Raw genomic sequence first — 19,589 nt, forward strand, 5'->3', positions numbered from 1 at the left:
TATTCTCAAAAACTTGTTTTAGTTTTATGTCTTTACATATTGTAGTCCATATGATACTGATGCATTGGTATGTGAAATTTGCTCTGCAGCATACAACGTGGTCAATATTTAGAAATGCTCCAAATGTGCTTGAGGAAAATATATACTCTCTCACCTTTGGGCAAAGATTTCTAAACATGTTTCCTAAAATATGTATTAAAGTCAAGTTTAGGGATCCCTGGGTGGCGCAGCGGTTTAGCGCCTGCCTTTGGTCCAGGGCGCGATCCTGGAGACCCGGGATCGAGTCCCACATCGGGCTCTCGGTGCATGGAGCCTGCTTCTCCCTCTGCCTGTGTCTCTGCCTCTCTCTCTCTCTCTCACTGTGTGCCTATCATAAATAAATAAAATTTAAAAAAAATAAATAATAAAAAAAAATAAAGTCAAGTTTAGGGGCAGCCCCGGTGGCGCAGTGGTTTGACGCCACCTGCAGCCTGGGGTGTGATCCTGGAGACCCAGGATCGAGTCCCACATCGGGCTCCCTGCGTGGAGCCTGTTTCTCCCTCTGTCTGTGTCTCTGCCCCTCTCTCTGTGTGTCTATGAATAAATAAATAAAATCTTTTTAAAAAATCAAGTTTATATTCCAAAGACCAGGATCTGAAAAAGGAGAAACAGTACCTTTACAATGAAGTCTGGCAGTCGCTCCTTAGGCAAATGATCAAGGTTAACATCACTAGTGATAACTCATGTTGATATCATGTGCCCCTGACATGTGATGAGAGGGGAACTTCATCTCTGATATTCTTTACCCAAACCCATAACCCCATTCTAGTCATGAGAAAACAGCAAAGAAATGCAAATTGAGGGATACTCTACAAAATACTAACATTCTCCAGAACTGTCAAGGTCTAGAAAAACAAGGAAAGACCTGAGAATCTGTTTCAGCTTGGAGGAGATGAGGATACACCATGACAAAATGTAACACGGTGTTCTGGATTGGATCCTGGCACAGAAAATGGGTGTTACAGGGGAAGTTGGTGAAATCCAAACTCAGTCTCGTGTTCAGTTAATGGTAATGTGCCAATATTAATTTCTTTATTGTGTCAAATATACTCCAGCTACATAATAGCCATGTGCTTCTTAGGGGCAGTGGGGTGAAGGGCATACAGGAAGTCTCTGTATTAGGTTTTTTGCTTTTCCATAACTCTAAAATTATTCCAAAAGAAAAGATTTATTTTTAAAACTCAAGTCTGTTACTTGTATCATTCAAATCTTCTAGTAAAAATAAAGTAAGGGGGAAAATAAAGGGAAGTGTCTGTCTCTACTACTCTAAAAACTACTTTGGAGCATTCAGCCCCAATGTCCCTAAGACAAGGAAACAAATACAAAACTTGGCCATCCTCTTGATATGGTGCAGAAGAACCATCAATGAATAATAGCGGAGGTCAATATTTTAATAATGAATCAGGGTATCTGCTGTATCAGGTGTATTCATAAGTCTTCACTGCATCCCTTTAAGGGAGATAACGAGGCCCAGAGAGGGTGACTCTTGTCACCCAAGTCACCCCAGTAGGTTGAACTAGGTGCGTGTGGCATGAAGCTAGCACTCTTACACTCACTCCATGCTTGGTCCTCAGCCCTGCATGCCATCCACGCTGGCCCTCCTCCAACTCCCCCCTAGGTCCCCCACACTGCTTTTGCACATGAACCACTCCTCTGTTGCTCAGTTAACTCCACTTGCTTGGGGAGACCTTCTCTGAATGCCTCCCAAGATCTCAGGTGTCCCCATTTAGTTCCACAGCAACTTTCATTTGTCCTCATTTGTTATAGTCTGTGATGATTTCTTCTTTTGTGGGTTATTCATTTATCACGACAGGGCTGTGAGCTTACAACTGCCTATGTTTACTGGTGTGTGTTCCCATTGCTTAATGCAGAAGCTGATGCTTAGTAGGTGCTCAGTAAACAAGTAGTAAGTATGAACAACCTCGGACACACTCAGCTTAACCCAGGAGGTGGGGCTTGTGCTAGAGAAGCACTATGGAAGGCTCTGGATTATGATGCGAGGACTCCACTAGGCATACCTAATATATACTCGGCCTTACTCTGCCAGGATGTAGGATCCCCAGGAGAGATACTAGAGAATGGGGGACCTAGGTGAGAGCAGCTTCTTTAAGACTCTTCAAAATGGGGGATCCCTGGGTGGCACCTGCCTTTGGCCCGGGGCGCGATCCTGGAGACCCGGGATCGAATCCCACATCAGGCTCCCGGTGCATGGAGCCTGCTTCTCCCTCTGCCTATGTCTCTGCATCTCTCTCTCTCTCTCTCTCTCTCTGTAACTATCATAAATAAATAAAAAAAATATTTAAAAAACTCTTCAAAATGCAGCAGCCTTCCTGTTAAGGAGTTGCCCTCAGAACACTCTTCTTGCATGGAATTAGCCTTGAACCCCTCACCACCTGGATCTTTGCTCTCCAGTAAGGTAGCCACCTGCCATATGTGGTTATTGAACATTCGAAATGTGCTTCATCTAAACCTAGATGTACTCTAAGCATAAGATATACACCAGATTTCAAAGACTTAGTTGGGGGAAAAGTGTAAAATATCTCATCAGTAATTTTGGTTATATATTGAAATGACAATATTTTCTGATATAGTGGGTTAAATAAAATACATTATTAAAATGTCATCCTCTTTTTATTTAAGTGGCTACTAGGAAAACTTTAAATTACCTTTGTGGGTGGCATTATGTTTCTATTGGATGGTGCTATTCTAGACCATAAGCTCCATGAGACCCTCCTCTGCTTTGGTCGAAGCTGTATGCCCAGCTTACAGCAAGACTCAGCACACGGTGACTGTTCATAGACATGTGGGGTGTGGATTAATAAAACTTACTATCATATGTACTTGTGTGTGATCCTCTTGAAGGCAGAAACTTTCTTTTTCATCACTGTATCTCTATTCTTAGCACAGTGCCTGACAAATAATTTTTTGAATGGACAAGTGAAACTTCATTCTTCTGGCGCTCTGTTCTCCTACAGAAATGGCACAGTGGTGGTAAATGTAAGGTCTCTAATAAAAAAAAGCAGCAATAGTAAAGATCAACAACAGTTGATATTTTGGGGTTGGCTGAAACATGTCTATTGTTTCTGTACATGTCAGATTCGCAAGTTCAATCCCAAAGACTGTCAATTCAGATGGGGAATATTTTAGAAGACTGGGAAATGGGCAATGTGAAACAGATGGGATAGAATAGTAACATACCCTAAATTTCTCGTTTTCCAGCACAAACAAGCATCTGACAACCTGATATGCTCATGCTATTTATGAAATCAGCCTGCAACATTTTTCACTACTTAATACAGCAGGCAATGGAAAACCAGCTGAGCCGCTCATTAGAAGACAGGTCCCTTTGTTTCTCTGAGCCTTGGTTTCCTCATTTATAAAATGAAGATAATGAAATCTACCTCACTGGGTTGTTGTGAAGATGGAATGAGGTAATTATATCTATAGGCTTACTTAGTACAGTACGTGGCATTTAATCAAAGTTCAATCAGTTGTGGTGATGATTAACACCAGTCCTACTAGGATATCTGCAAGTTAGCAGAGAAGAAAGTGTTGGTGGTGTCACATTAACAGATGAGTCTGTCATAATGACATATCTGTTTTCCTGTTAACCATCAATAAGCTAGATGTGCTCATCCAATAGAAACGGCTGACATTTATTGAGCACACAGTATGAGGCAGGTATTGTGTTAAGCATTTAACATGCATCACCCTATTTCATCCTTACTGTCAGGGATAGGTGCTGATGGTCAAATTACAGAGCCAGAAACTGAGGCTCAAGGAGGCAAAAGAACGTGCTCAATGCCCCACAGTGATTAAGGGACACCATAGAAATGCAATAGGTTCTAAATGATTTCACTAGGCTGCTTTCCAGGGCAGGTGTAGTTAGGTATCCTGGTGACATGGCAGTTGTAGTTAAGGGGACGGAGAGGCCTCTGTGAGCTATTCCTGGTGCACATTGTCAAGACCATCACTGGTCTCCGTCCTCAACCTTGAATGCTGACAGAACTCCTTACATGGGTCTGTCACTGTATCCTTCAAGCTGTTAGGGGCAGAGGCTCATTTGGCTCCCTCTAGTAATGGCACAGTGGTGGTAAATGTAAGCTAATGAAAAACAAAACAAAACAAAAAACAAAAACAAAAACAAAAAGGAGGACGACAGGAGTTTTGGTTACTTGGCCATGCCTCCCAAAAATTCAGGGGGAACCAGACCCCAGGCCTTGTGGAACACAAATGTGGTTTGGAAATTGGAATATCATCCTCCCCCTAGAAAGGTCCTAGAAATGGTCCCTCATCTGCAATGGGAGCTCAGTGCTCTCTGTACCTTGGGATCCTGTGGTAACAGGGACTGAATCCCTCTGTCTCTTCCTGTTTCTGTTCTGCAACCAATTACTCCAGCTCCTAACATATTCACAACTCCCCAAGACAAAAACCTGGTCTTAGCCCTAGAGCAGGGTCACAGGTTAGGGCTGCCCTCAGGTGGCTGTGCTTCCCTAATTCACTGAGCTGTGATTAGGGGGGCCGAGGGGGCTGCAGAGTTGGCAGATACAAAGCCTGCCCTCAAGACACACAGCCCAGTCTGACCAGCCAATCCCAACCTGATTGGGCCACCACCCTCCCCACACAGCAGCCATTTGTAATCAGGTACAGCAAGGCAGTGGCCTCATCAGCCTCTTGTCCCAATTCCCTGGGCCTGGTACCCCAGAGGAAAGCTTCCCACCATCCCATCCACACTGTAATGGAGGCAGCACAGGCTGCCACGAAAGCCCAGAGGTGAGAGGCCCTCCCTTGACTCCAATCACACCTGCCAGGTGAGGCCTTCCCTGCCCACTCAGTTTCAAATGCCACTCCCCCTCTTGCCCCAGACTTCCTGTCTCATTTCTCTGCTTCATTATTTTTTCCCTTAGCCCTTCTCTGGCATAATACACGTTATAGTGCTTTATTTATGGTCTGTCTCTGTCCTCTAAAATGTTAAGTACCATGAAGGCAGGGGTTTGCTCTTTTGCCTTCTTTTGTTGACCAGTTCCTAGGATTGTGCTGCACATAATTGACACTTGGTATGAATGAAAGGAAGGGCAGAGAGTCCAGTCTGGCTGGAGGTTTAGCCAAGAAAAGCTTCCTGAAAGAAGTGACACACGCTGAGTCAGGCCAGGCTCTGAAATGGGAACTGCATTCCAAGCATGTAGGCCAGAAAAAGGAGAGCACATTCAGGAACCTTCAGCAGAAGCATGGAGGGGGCCGATGTTGTTCATGGAGAGTGGCGCGTGGGATGAGGATGGATAGGCGGACGGTGGGCAGTGAGGAGGGCCCCCCAGGTACCCCCAGAGAGTGGGATTTCAATGCTAGCACTGAGGCTCAGATGGGGCAAGGGTGGCAGAGGGCAGGGAAGGGCAGACTGAAGAGGTTGGGCCAGGGGTGAGGATCATTTACAATCTGAAAGTCAACGAGTTATTGACTGAGAACTGTGCTTTGAGTGCAGACCGTGTGCCAGGTGCTGCAGCAAGTACCTACCTCCCTGATATACACATCCCATCATTGTACGAGGTGTCACGCAGCAGATGACTGACACCTCTGCAACTTGATTGGTTGGGCTTACCGGGAAAGACATTTTGATGACACTGGCCAAGCTACAGTCAGTGATCACACCTCTATAGCCCCACTCCTCTCCTTGGCCATTTCAGCAACCATGGCAATGTCACCTCCTCCTTTCTTCCTCAACATTCCATCTCTGCCCCTCCTACAGATCATGGATCAAATGGCAGCAGAGATGCCACAAGACTGAGGTGCAAGGCAGGAAGTAAATTAAGAATACTGTAAGAAACAGAATAAAGGGGAAGGGAACGTGGTGCACGGTGCTACCGAAGCTGGCAGGAAGCAGCCTGGCAATGAGGGGCTGGTCAGGGTGAAAGAAAAGACATCTACAAATGTCAAGTCAATAACCAAAACCTCACTGCAAAAGGATTTTGGCCAAGCTGGGGAAAATGCGTTCATTTTTCACAAGGGGTCTAGGGCCATGGTTGGAGATACTGGCCCAGAGGGTGGTGGGAGGGACCTTCAAGAGAGAGTAGGAGATATCAGGCCCCTGCATAAAAATTCAGGAAAGGGGCAAGGCAGAAATAAGGGCCCCTGCCGGAACTGGTGGGCAGAGTAGACGCTTCAGCCCCAAGAATGCCTCCTGTTTGACGGAGGCCATCAATGTACTGAACTCACAAAGGTAGGCCTGATCACCTGGTTTTGACCTCAGCCCTAATCCAGGTGATTTCAATTTCCATGCAAGGAATGGACAATCACCTTCTCCCTCACCTTTTCAAGAGTTCCTGTGTGGACCATATCTGAAAGACGAGAACAGAGGAGCACCTACCCACAGTGGTGAGGCAGATCCACACATGGCACACCCCTGCCATTACTGTCACTGAACGGAACTCTCAAAGACCAAACCTACCTATAGTAACAGCAACAGAAATCCTGAACCTGGCCTTTGCCTACTTTGGCCCCACAGTTCTCCAAAGAATGGGAGAACCCTGTCCTTGCCATGCCCACCCCTACTCAGAATCATCTCCTGGAAATCCCCAGAGGAACTCCACCCCCAGTGCTCAGGACACCCCTGTCTCCTCCAGGACTTCAGCCCGACTCTGCCTCTCCATCCACCCCACTGTCATACTCTTTTCCAAAGCCCTGGCTCAAAGGTCTTTTAGCCAACGATTCTAACATTTTCCTTTACTCCCAAACCTGAGGCCCCCAGAAGCACTTGGGACGGTTCAACCCCTAGTCCAAACTCTATATCCCATTTCCTATCTGTAGGCCAAGGCTCAGGAGTACGTTAAGTGGAACATCTCAGTGAGTAACAAATGGAAGATCTGCTCATGATCTGCTTTCTTTATACCTACCTTGCTGGCATATGGAGGTGTGGATTTTAAAAAAGAAGAGTAATAACAAAAACAAGCTTCAGGGTAGTTTCAAGATTTATTAGGCAGGTGAGAGGACAAGGATGCACAGTGCTGAAAACTCTTGAAAAGTCAGAGGAAGAGAAGGCGGGGAGACATGGATGCTGCTGGACAACCTGTCCCAGGTCGAAGCAAACCAGTCTTCCTGGTCCATGGCATTCTGACTCCTGCAGGGGGGAACGGCAGAGCCAGCTCAAATCTCTGGCTCCACACCTCAAACTTCCAGGGTCCCAGGGCTTTCCCTCTGGCCTGCTTACACAGAGAGAAAAACCCTTCCATGCTTTGCTGAGGCAACATGGTGAGAAGGTCTGGCAACATTCACATGGCAACAGCTTTCTTCATTATGCTACTCCAATGTCCATGATCCACCCAAACGACAATCTAAAGGAGAAAGTTCAATGAGGCCAGCAGTCCAGAATTTCCATGTCAGAAACACAGGCCAACTTAGCCCCATTGCTAAGCCCCATTAACTCACCATGATGAGGTCCCTGAAGGACAGCTGGGACCAAGGTCAATCCGAGAGCACCAGTGCCTCCATCCCCTCAGGATTCCTCCAACAATTTCCAGATCCAAGGCAGCCCTCCTAGAGTAAGGACGACGCCACAGGGCAGGTGGTCACAACAGGTGTTTGGGTTCCAATGTGATCTCATCTTTTCCAAACTGTTATCAATGATCAATGAGAATGTCCCAGTTAATCAGGCATGAGCTGCTGGTTTATTTTTCACACCAAACACAACTTAAAAATGAATCTTAGTGCTCCCAGAAGAGTCAAAATAAACACTACCTTAAAGAAGGGGCATTTTCAGGGCAAGAACAGATACAGTAATTGGTAGAGATGGTGGGAGAGCTCAAGCTCAGAGACTCTTCCACTGAGCCCGCCAACCACCCCCATCCCACACTGGGAGTGAAGGTCACTAATTCAGCCTGCTGTCATTACACGTACATCCCTGCATCTGTCTCCTCGGTGCTTGTGCTCACCTCAGCGCCAAACTCTTCCCCAGGTTGCTCTCCCCACTCCCACCCAATACCTTCTCATTTCCCGTCACACCCACCCCTTTGAAGGGCTGCCCGGGGCCACCAAATCCAAAAGGCTGCCACCTTTTGAAAATCTTATGGCAATCAGTATAAACCACTCAGTATTGCACAGTGTCATTATGCAGAATTCATCCTGGCTCCTTAAACCCTGTAAAGTATCTAAAAAAACAGAGCCCGGTTTCCCACAAGAGGAGGCCAAGCTGAACAAGGCCAAGCTAAAGTGTCCCATCATGGACTCTCACAAGGCAGTGCTCAATGCCAGAGACCAGAGAGCACTAGTTGGAGATGGGCAGGACTGTGTGAAAGCACCAGCATTTGAAAGGGACAGTGTGGACCCTCCAAACACGGGAAGCTGCTTTCAACAATTCCTCTCCCTGCATTATCAATGACCAGAGCACAGACAGCCCATGATCGCTCTTGAATGCAGGTGCGAGAAGGGCAGAGAGAGAGACCTAGGAAGAGAAGCAGGTGCTACTGGCCTTTGGAATATATTGAATCTGGGACAATCACCCAGCCAAAATAGGACCTCAAGAGTAGCCATTCTTGCAAAAGCCCCATAGAACCTCCCTGCCAAAGGGAATCAAAGAGAAGTCACTTTGGGCAAAAATGCTGGGAAAATATTAGGGCTGGAAATGATAGGAATCCTGTGGTCTTAAGCAGCACAGAAGTCATCTCTATGATTAAGTTTGTTTTTTAAATGAAGAGAATAAGGTTCTGAACAGGTCCCTGAGAGAGTAGCACAAGAGGATTCAAAGCCAGGGACAGGAGTCTCCAATATGAGGGTGCCATTTCCCATCACAGCATGCTTCTGCTGTCCTGGAGAGCTCTCATTACCCAGTGAGACCCTGGAGGCCCTTCCTCTGCAGCAGCCCTGAGGACGTATTAAAGGACAGATGTGATCTAGGTTGCCTGGGATTGAGGGAGCAGATCTGGAGACTCATAGACATTACCTTCTCACCTCTCAGTTCCCTTATACATTCATACAAAGCCCCTAGGAACCCACACACGACTGTACTAGATGCAAGGAACCAACATTCCAGAGAAGAAACAAGAGATCTTACCTCAAGGACACTGGGGTCTAGAATGTTCCTGATACAACTCCCATGACTCTTCTGCACACAGTGGGCTCATCTGCAACAGATAAGAACCCAAGAATGGGCATCGAACTTGTCCCTGCACACAGCAGGGCATGCTAGGCATCAGGAAAGGGCTTAACACAATAGTTATTGGATAAACCAAGCATTCGACAAATGTTGGCTCTTGTTATTTCCTTAACACGTTACGTATCTCCTCATAGAAATGACAGTAGTTAACTCTGAAGAGGGAGACAGTGTGTGCTCTACGATAGGGTGACCATTGCTGATTAACGCTTCATTAACCAGTGACAGGCCAAGGCTAGATATACAGGAGCATACCATGGCTGCCCCACAGCACTTATACTGGGCATCAAGGAAACCTCCAGTAACACACATAGCCTGGTTCCCAACAGCAGGGGCAGAAAGTGAAAGCCCCAACAATGACACTAATGCACACACAGGGCCCCCGAGGCCCAAGGTGTCTGCGGAGAAGATGGAACGTGGTAAAACTGGAAGGTGAGGATGTGGATCCTCCAAACAGAGGACAACCCTCCCCTGAATCTTCTCCCTGCACCATCAATGAGCACGACACTGGCACCAGGTGACAGGAGACATCTAAAAGGTGGTAGGAAAGAGGAAGTGCAGAATGCTCCAGGTTTGGAAGGGACAGGAAGGGTCCCTTCAAACACGGGGAAGCGCTTTCAAAAAATCCTTTCTCTGCACCATCAATGACCTGGACCCGGGCAGCCCATGTCAGCAGCCTGCTATCTTCCCAGGCAGGGGAAAGCTGCCCCGCCAAGCCCAGGACCCCGAGCACCATCAGCACTTCGTGCAAAGATCCCACCTCCCGTCACCCACGGGAAGACCAACTCCCGGCAAGATCGCCTCCACTGCTTATTCACCCCACAAACACAGCCCTGAGAACCTACTACGTGCCGGGCAGTGTGGCCTCAGAAACAAAGGACCCCCGCAAGGACTCTTGTCCCTCCAGAGCTCTGGCACGCTCCGCACTTGCAAGAAGCTGAAGCGCAGGACCAGGAAGTGATGAGCCCAGGTTATGTGGCCGGCCCCGGGCTGAGGCACGATCTGAACCCGGCCCCCTCCGGCCTCCTACCACACCAGGCCTCCTCCCAAGAACCCGAGCTCCAGGGACCGCCCCCCCCCCCCCCCCCGGCCCCTCACGCGCAGCAGCACTTACCCAGGCCTCAGCCCTGCACACAGGGCCGGCCTCGGGCGCCGCGCATCACGGTCCCGCAGAGCCCGCCCGCCGGCCCGGGCACCAGGAGCGGGGGGAGGCGGGAACCACCCTCGGCCGCTCGGGGCCCGGCGGGCGCCGCCGACTGGAGGCCCGGACTCGCGCACCCCCCTCCCGAGCGCCGCGGACCGCAAGGTGGGCCCAGGCGGCTCCGCTCACCTGGTAGGCAGCCGACCGACGGCTGGGGGCGGAGGGGCGCGTGCGCGTGCGCATCCCCGGCCGCGGTCGGCCTCGGCTGCGCACCCGCCGCCCGCGCTCAGCGGGACCGTCCCGGGAGCCCCTTCCTCCAGGACCCGCCTCCCAGAGGCCCGCCCCGGAGCCAGCGGCGGGGCCTGGAACCGGGGCTGACCTCCGCCGGCTCTCCGCGCCCGCCCCGGGCCTCAGTTTCCCCTCCTGTCGGGGGGAAGAGGAGTGCAGCACCAGCCTTGGAGGCCGCCGGGGTCCCTGCGCAGCGCGGCCCTGCAGTCACTCACCCGGGGCACCGGGACCGTCGCGGCGGGGACAGGAGGAGACGCTGCGGCCCGGCTCGAGACGGCTCGGGACCAACGCGAAGGGCCGCCGCAGCCGCAGCGACACCCTCCGCCCACCCAGCGCCGGCGGAAAGGCACCTGGAGCGTGGGCTGCGGCCGAGAGCCGCGTCTGCGGAGCTGCACCAGCGCGCGGGCTCTTCGCGCCCCCTCGTGCATAGGAGGTGCAATTCGAGCGGCCCGGACCGCAAGCATCCCTACATCTTCCCATCACCCCGTGCACCCATCCGTCCATTCATCCGGAAAATATTTAGGGAGCGTTCTCATCCATCCATCCACCCACACGCTCCTCCATTCATTCGTGTATATGTTCATTTACATTCCCACCCACCCAGAAAAATCTACAGAGCAGCAACTTCATATCAGAGACTGTGCTAAGCATTGGAAATGCATTGAAGATAGACAGGCTTCCTGATTTTTTTGTTGTTAAGTTCTCGTGGAGATATGAGCCAGCGAATGCAATAATTAAAAATCATGGCAAGTACTACAAAGGAAATGGGCAGGGTGGTACAATGGTGGGGTTCTACTTAGCCAGAGTGGACAGCAAGGGCCTGCCTGAGGGAATACCAGTGTTTTACATAGCATGATATCTGTCACTGCAATGCCCCATCCCGTCAACAGTACAAAGGACACCACTACTATAATGTCAAATAATGACTAAGTTTTAAGTACACATAATATTCCAGGATTTTGATCTATTTAACTGTCGTATCAGTCCTATAAGGTAAATATGATTATTATCTATTTTGCTGATGAGGGAACAAAGGCTCAGACAGTTTAATTAATGTGCCCAAGATCATGCAACTAATATGTATTAAGAACTGTGCATTCATGATCTGAGAGCAAACCCTCCTTGCAAGCTTACCCGTTAGCCTACTGTGTCGTAGATGTTAGCAGAGGTCACAAAATTCCTGAGTCAGAGTCTTAGGACCTTATTATTGTGGCAAAGCAGAGAGAGCTTTACGTTCATTCATGTTGGTTCTGGTGCCTTGTAGGCCCCATGGGATGGTGTACCGGGCGTGATGGCTGCTGCACACACAGTGTGTTTCAAGAGAGGGACACTGAGCTTAGCGGATTCACTACTCATCACAAACAGAAGTAACCCTGGTTTTAGTCTGGGAGGAGAGTTTATCCATCGTTCAAAATTGCTCCCTGCAAAATGCAACTCTGAGGAAGGGCTTAGGTAAAGAGGAGTCAAGGCCTTGGATTCTTATCATATCCAGGAAGAATATGCATAGGTGCTCAGGACCCATGGCAGATTGCTGCCCCTAAGGTAGGCATCAGAGTTAAAATTCAAATCCAGGAATCAATCTAAGAATTTATTTAATGCTTGAAAATATGTTTGGTAATATTTAATTTCTTTTTGGGGGGTAGTATTTAGTTTCTATTACTGGTCAGAAAAGTGTATTTTGGCATACTTGGATTAAAAATATGTTTTCCTCGTGTAATACAGACCATCACCAACCAATAATGCCTACATTGAGAGGCATTCTCAGAAAACTACGTATTTTCATGTGACTCTAAATATGTAAGTGGCTAGGACATTCAGAGTTTGGACCTACTCACTCTTCTCCCTGATTCCCTGTGGCACTCTCCCTGTTGAATTCAACCTTGTTGGGAATGTCACTTATGATGTCCCACCCTCCTTTGACAAAAGGTTGGATGTGGGACCTAAGCTGGGAAAATGATACTTCCCCCCTTGATTTTTCATGGTGAGTGTGAGGAAGCATGGTTTCTAAAGCAGCCTGGAGGCTTGTGCTGTGGAACCATAAATAGAGTCAGTCTTCTATCAATTTCCAAAAGGTGGCTTCTTGGTAGTGGTGTGTTTTGGCAGGATTTTGAAGGGCTCCTGTAGAAAGGGGGGAACAGAGAGACATTCACAGAAAGGAAGAGGAAGACTCAGAAACTGAAGTGGGGGGAGAGGTGGGGAATGAGTATGTGAAGCATTTAGGAACTGCATGGGATCATAACATCTCACTGCATGGCAATAGATGAACTTTAGGGCACCTGGGTGGCTCAGTCGGCTAAACATCTGCCTTTGGCTCAGGTCATGACCCCAGGATCCTGGGATCTAGCCCTGTATCAGGCTCCTTGCTCAGAAAGAAGAGAGAGAGTGAGAGAGAGCATGAGAGAGCTCTCTCTCTCTCTCTCTCTTGCACACACTCTGTCTCTCTCAAATAAATAAATACTTTAGAAGAGAATTGAGGAGCTTCAAATGTTGATACAGGAGAAGAGAAATCCTTATTATTGCTATGAAAAACAACTCGCCTAATTCTAAAGTGTAAGAAAAACTCCACGTGGCCCAGTCGGCTCCAGAGGGCATAAAATAATAAGAAAAAAAGACAATTGAACCAATCCAAGTATAGTAAATCAATGACATTACAAAAGCATAACGTAAAATGGCAGAAAATGAGCATAACCACATCTGGAGCAGCAGCGGCAAACCCTTTTAGGAATGAGAGAGGAGTTGGAGTGCAGTCAGACCAGAGAGTAAACAATCAGAGAAAAATAAAATTTTAAACTTAGATGAACACATTCCTGGGACTCCTGAGTGGCTCAGTGGTTGAGCATCTGCCTTTGGCTCAAGTCATGATCCCGGGGTAATGGGATCGAATCCCGCATTGGGCTTCCCCCAGGGAACCTGCTTCTCTTTCTGCTTATGTCTCTGCCTCTCTCTGTGACTCTTATGAATAAATAAATAAAATCTTAAAAAAAGATGAACACATTCCTGAAAAATATATAGCAAAATCGCCTTAAGGTAAAATAGAAAACCTGACTCATCTCAGAGCACTTTAAAATGATGAGTCGGTAGTTAACAATATTTCCTTAAAGAAGACATAATACCCAGCTTTTCTGCCTTACGCAGTCTCCCAGATAATAGAAAAAAAGGGAGTCGTTCTCAGTTCACAGAATAACCATGGTCCCCAAATTAGGCAAGGTCAATAAAAGGAAAATAAATTACAGTCCCTCTCATGAGTATAGATGTAAACATCTTTAAAAATATATTGGCAACTTTTGGGTGGAAGCAGCCCTCGCCCCCAGTGCCTTCAGAGGGCACTAACTGCACTCCTGTCTTGTGAGCGTCTTTTCTTTTTAAAAATATTTATTTATCTGAGAGAGAGAGAGAGAGAGAGAGAGAGAGAGAGAACGCTTGAGTGGGAATGGAGGGGCAGAGGGAGAAGCAGACTTCCCCCACTGAACAGAGAACCCAATGTGGGACTCGATCCCAGGACTCTGGAATCATGACCTGAGCCAAAAGCAGATGCTTACCCAACTGAGCCACTCAGGTGCCAATGAATGTCTTCTGACCATTGATGTCAGACATCTGACCTCCAGAATAGTGACAGAATAAATTTCTGCCATTTTAAGCCACCCAGTTTGTGGTACTTTGTTATGGCGACCTTAGGAAATTAATACAACAGACATAACTTAAACGTTTTTTCTACCACGTTTTAGCTGTAGTAGCAAGTGACTTAATCTTTCTGAACCTCAGTTTTTAAACTTTAAAATAGGTAGAATATGCAAATTGGTGCAGCTGCTATGGAAAATAATATAGTATAGCAATTGCTCAAAAAGTTAAAAATAAAATTACTCTATGATCCAGCAATTCCACTTTAGGGTATATTCTTGAAACAATTAGGAATGTGATCTGAGAGATACTTGTCTACCTGTATTCATAGCAGCACTGTTCACGATAGCCAAAGGTGGAAGCAACTCAAGTGTCCATCAACAGGTGAATGGATTTTAAAAATGTGACACACACACACACACACACACACACACACACACACACCAATGGGATATTACTCAGTCTTAAGAAGGAAATTCTGACATATGCCACAGCATGGAAGAACCTTGAGGGCATGATGCTAAGTGAAATAAGCCAGACATAAAAGATGAAATACTGTATGATTCTACTAACATGAGGCACCCTGAGTAGTTAAGTTCAGAGAAGAAGGGAAATGGTGGCTGTCAGGGGCTAGGGAAGTGTGGAATGGGGAATTGTTGTTTAAAGTGTACAGTTTCAGTTTAGCGAGATAAAAATTCTGGAGACTGCACAACAGTGTGAATGTACTGGATACTATTGAACTGAATATTTAAGAATGGTTAAGATGGTAATTTTTATGTTATGTGTATTTTACTGCAATTAGAAAATTTAAAGGCAGATAAAATAATATATTGAAACTCAATACCATAAGTGCTTTTTAAAAAATAGGTGTTGGACTATAGGAAGGCAGTTTAATAAATTTTAGTATCATCATCACCTGATAAAAACTAATATCCATTCGTAACTTTCAAAAATTCTTAGACTTCTTGAAATAGAATATATAAGTAAACTATCTGTCAATATTCTACATAATGGTGGAATCATAGAAACATTCCTGTTTTCTTCCTGGAAGTCCCAGAGAAATAGCCAGAGTGGGAGGAGGGAGGGCATGTCTGATGCCCTTGGTCAGGAAAACCCAAGGTCTTAAGAGTGAAAAATTGATGTAGTCAGCTACCAGGGCAAAAGATCATGGGGCAAAGTCAAATATCATCCTGGAATGCCTAAGTGTTCGAGCAAAAAAGTTAACCCAGGAAAGTTTAAGTAATGAACCACAAATATCTCAGTGATTTAGTTAGCAAGAAAGGTCCAGGGCTGTTGTTCAGGGATACCCAAGTAAATTAGCTATGATCATCCAGATTGAGTAGTCACATGGTTGTTTTCAAGGATTGTCCACAACGGATATAAGGAAAGTCCAGGGTCCCTGTAAGGCTATCAATCTTTACTTGGGATTCCAGTTCTTAAGGGCCCAGGGTTGCTAGTTTCCGGAGGGAGGAGGCCAGCTCTTTTTATGCCTGTTTCCATGGCAGGGGCCCGATCCATTCATCTCTTTCCTGAGCCCACACCGAGTCCCGCTCCAGAACCAGAGGTCCACAGCCCAGGACAAAAATGAACCAGAAGCAAAACTAGTATGAAATACGGTGTGAGGGTCAGAGGACCCAGCTAGGGGACCTAGGGAGAAGGAGGGATGGAGAACTAGGTGGAAGCCTACTCTGGTGGGAAGCATCCAGTGAGGTCCTGGGGCTGTTGGAGACCCTAAAACAGGCCAAGACCCAGACCATGGACAGCTGAGGAAGAAGAGTCCGTTGTGCTTGAGAGGCCTTGAGGGGTCAGACTGGCCATGGCTTCCACTGGGCCTCAGCCCCACCTTGCAGGAGCTGGAGTCGATTCCCTCTGAAAGAAGCAGTAACAGAGAAGCAGCAAGAAGGAAATGAGGATGATGAACAGAAACAGCAAGACTTCTAGCATGGCGATCATTCTTAATGCAGGGACAGACAGGGCCTGGGGCTCCTGCAGAACTTCACAGGGTTGATTCTGGACTACCAGCTTGGACCCTGGGCATCACCTCCTTGGAGCAATCTGTCCAGCAGCCACAGCTCCATTTCCCCAAGAGAAGGGGCTCCAAGCCATGGAGATCTCTCAGCCACTGTGAGGTCACAAACTCCAGGATGGTGGAATGTTGGCCTCCTAGCTATAGCCCAAATCTTTCTTAATGAGACCAGTATGTTGAAAAGCAGGATTCATGGTATGTAATTATACCTTTTTTTTTTTACTTGCCTCTTTAGACTTTCTAAATAGAGGAAGTATCTTTTTCCTGTCTTTAGAAAAATATCAGGCAGGCCTCATAGCTTTTCTTAGGTACTAAGTCTTTTTAAACGCTGAAAATAGTGAACACTGTTTCCACTCAATTATTTTAAATGCCAGTCTAATATATTAATCACATTTTTAGCGATAATAGCGACTTCTCTCACCATCTGGGGCCAAGCGCAGGGTGGGCTGCTCTCTGCTGAGAGTGGAGGGGAGACTTCTCCCTTACCCAACATGTGTCTCTCTTCACCAGGAGGACTCCTCTTACTTTCCTACCCCAGTATCTCCAGGATCAGAACAGGTGGCATAAAGATTGAGGTGGAGGGGAGATTTCTCTCCAGGTTGGACACATATTTAAGATAGGTCTTTCTCTCTTGGCCTCTATTTCAGGGGTTCTTTGAAGAACCTACCCTTTGTCCTAGGGATATGAACAGGCCAGTTCCTTCCAGGTGGTCCCCTCCCCCTGGCAGGCTCCCTCTCGGGCAGGACCTCTTGGGTAGCAGGCGGACATTCTGACACTGGGAGAGCTCTCGCACCCTGAGCCCTCAACCACCAGCCGGGGATAGGTTCTTGACTTGGCCGCGAGAAAGCATTCGAGGACCAATCAGAGTAAAGTAGAGCAGAGAAGCTTTATTGCAAAGCAAAAGTACACACTCGAAGAGGAGGTTGTGCAGGTGCACTCAGGGAGGCAGTCATGAGCAACCGGCGGAATACATACACGTAGGGCTCTGGAAACAGTTGCAAGAACTCGGTAGAGCATCACGCAAGCTCGAGACTAGTGACTATGCGCAGGCGCAGTCTGAGTCTCCTCTCGCCGTCACGCGGTAGGGAAGGTCTCCTCGGAGTCCTCGAGCGCCCCCAGTGGAGGGGTCCGTCTCCGTCCGTGGCGGGCTAACTGGGGCTTTTGCGCATGCGTGCCGCAGGTGCCCAGCGTGTGGCGTCTCTGCGGGTTTTTACCGCCACGAGTATCCTGTTATCCAACAGGTGTAAGGTCGGCTCCGTGTTCCTTGTCCTCCTTCCTGCTGCCGCTTCCCAACATTTCCCTATTCTACCTGCCTCACTACCACCGATGCTACATCTGCTGAAGAAAATGATGAGCGTTGGACGGAGGAGTGGGTCACACCTGGCTCCCCTGAGCTCCCTACCAGGGTAGCAGGTATCCAGCTCCCACGGGGTTCTGCCGCAACCCCAGGTCCTCCTCTTGTTCTCTCTCTTGGGGGCAAGGGGTGGTGGTGGTGTGGGACTATTTTAAGAAATAGAACACATAATTCTCCCTCTTTTTAATGTCTAACGAGCAGTCACTGCTCAGTTATTTTCTTCCTAAATTCTGCATCCGGTCCAACACCTTCTTTGGAAGGCAGCTGCCATTTTATCAGATGGAACCCTCAGAAATGGCCAATATTGGGCCACAGTTTGCTTACCACAAGGGCAATTTCTTGTTGCTTAGCTTTTTATTCCTATATCGTGGTGACTCTTTGGTGCCTTGCTGCAATGCCCATTGTAGCATCTTGTTATGCTGATGATTAACAAGCCTCAGCTCCACCTCTTAGACGCTCAGCCTCATCTCGGTACTGGGGATGCACAAAGAAACTGCCCCAGATCCCTTCCCTGGCATCGTGAGAGCAAAGGGTGCAGGAGAATAATCTAGGATTGAATCGTGGCTCTACCCTTTTACAATCTTCTTAGGGCACCCTTGCCTTAATCGCCAGCTTGGGACAATAAGGCCCCCAGCCTGAGCCAGGCAGGGAGGCCCGTCTCCTCCTAGGATGTCCCAGACTCCTGGGGGTGCTGGGAGCTGTGGAAGGGACATGCTCTCAGCCTCCTGCTTGCTGCTTCTCTCCTCTTGCTGCAAAGAGTTGATCAAAGGTAGATGGCTTTAGACCTGGGCTGATGAACCTAGGAGCTGGCAGCCACTGAGGCTTATGGAGCACTGGGAATGTAGCTGGTCCAAATGTCAGTGTTACACATGCATCCGATTCTGAAGACTTTGTTCAGAGAAAAAAGATAGCAAATATCTCATTAATAATTTAAAGATATTTAAAAATGGTGAAATGACAAGATTTTGGTTATACTGGGTTAAATAAAATATACTATAAAAATTAATTTGGGGATCCCTGGGTGGCTCAATGATTTAGCACCTGCCTTTCTTTAAAAAAATTAATTTCACTCTTTTTTTGTACCTTTTTAATGTGGCTCTCAGAACATTTTATTTTTATTTATTTATTTTTAAAGATTTTATTTATTATTTGAGAGAGAGTGTGTGCATAAGTGGAGGTGGGGGGCAGAGGGAGAAGCAGACTCACCTGCTGAGCTGGGAACCTGAAGTGGGGCTCCATCCCAGGACCCTGGGATCATGACAAGCTAAATGCAGACGCTCAATCGACCGAACCACCCAGGCACCCCAGAACATTTTAAATTAAATATGTGGCTAGCATTATATTTCTACTGACAGTGCTGCCTTAGACTTTTCAAACATAGCACATTCTCTCAGGCTCATAAATAATCCCACAGTGTCCTCCCTGTGACAGAAGACCTTGACTTTCTCAGAAATATTAAAGTATGGCAACTAGTACGCTTGACCATTTGCTCTGTGCTTTGGTTTCGATATCAATCATTTCACATTATTCTTGAAGCAATGCTTTGAGGGGAAAGCTATGATTTTGTCCACTTTTCAGAACAGGAAAACTCAAGCTAGGTAGAGGAGTTGGGTCATTTAGTCAAGGTCACACAGAGCATATAAGCAAGAACAGGAGGCAGGAGAGGACACCTGACCCCGTGGTACAGCGTCTTCATAGCTATAGTATCCGTGGTCCCTGCTCATCAGAGAGTTCCCCAATGTTCTCACAGTCTTGAAATCCCACAGACTCCTTCCAGGTACGCAGTATGGAGAAGCTCACCTTCAGAGATTCCTCCCACCCTCTCGGTTGTATCCCTTGGGCCTGGATTTCCCCACTGTGCTGACCTAGTCAGTACCAGGAATCTGAGCGGGGGTGGGGGGGACCCCTCTCCTCGGGCTGTTTATACTTCAGAATGTGGGCTGAGTTAGTGCCAGGATTGCCTCAGGTTCAAGACGAACACGTG

The 19,589-nt window shown here is 47.5% G+C and overlaps 1 long non-coding RNA gene and 2 other non-coding genes across 5 annotated transcripts; all 3 read right to left on the reverse strand.

Moving 5' to 3' along the window:
• Positions 1-6,983: 6,983 nt before the first annotated feature.
• On the reverse strand, positions 6,984-10,976 carry LOC129495088 (uncharacterized). 3 transcript variants are annotated; one of them, XR_008661455.1, is made up of 4 exons: positions 10,823-10,976; positions 9,080-9,149; positions 7,459-7,643; positions 6,984-7,364 (listed from the first exon to the last, which is right to left on the reverse strand). It is a non-coding gene; the product is annotated as an uncharacterized LOC129495088 (long non-coding RNA). The 3 variants fall into 3 exon arrangements; XR_008661457.1 differs by lacking the exon at positions 10,823-10,976 and adding an exon at positions 10,509-10,803; XR_008661456.1 differs by lacking the exon at positions 10,823-10,976 and adding an exon at positions 10,293-10,496.
• Positions 8,315-8,447, reverse strand: LOC129498820 (small nucleolar RNA SNORA71). The gene has a single exon (XR_008662208.1). It is a non-coding gene; the product is annotated as a small nucleolar RNA SNORA71 (small nucleolar RNA).
• LOC129498824 (small nucleolar RNA SNORA71) lies at positions 9,735-9,859 on the reverse strand. The gene has a single exon (XR_008662209.1). It is a non-coding gene; the product is annotated as a small nucleolar RNA SNORA71 (small nucleolar RNA).
• Positions 10,977-19,589: the final 8,613 nt, after the last annotated feature.

The sequence above is a fragment of the Nyctereutes procyonoides genome, unplaced genomic scaffold (assembly GCF_905146905.1).
Source record: "Nyctereutes procyonoides isolate TBG_1078 unplaced genomic scaffold, NYPRO_anot_genome, whole genome shotgun sequence".
In the NCBI taxonomy this organism is placed as follows: Eukaryota; Metazoa; Chordata; class Mammalia; order Carnivora; family Canidae; genus Nyctereutes; species Nyctereutes procyonoides.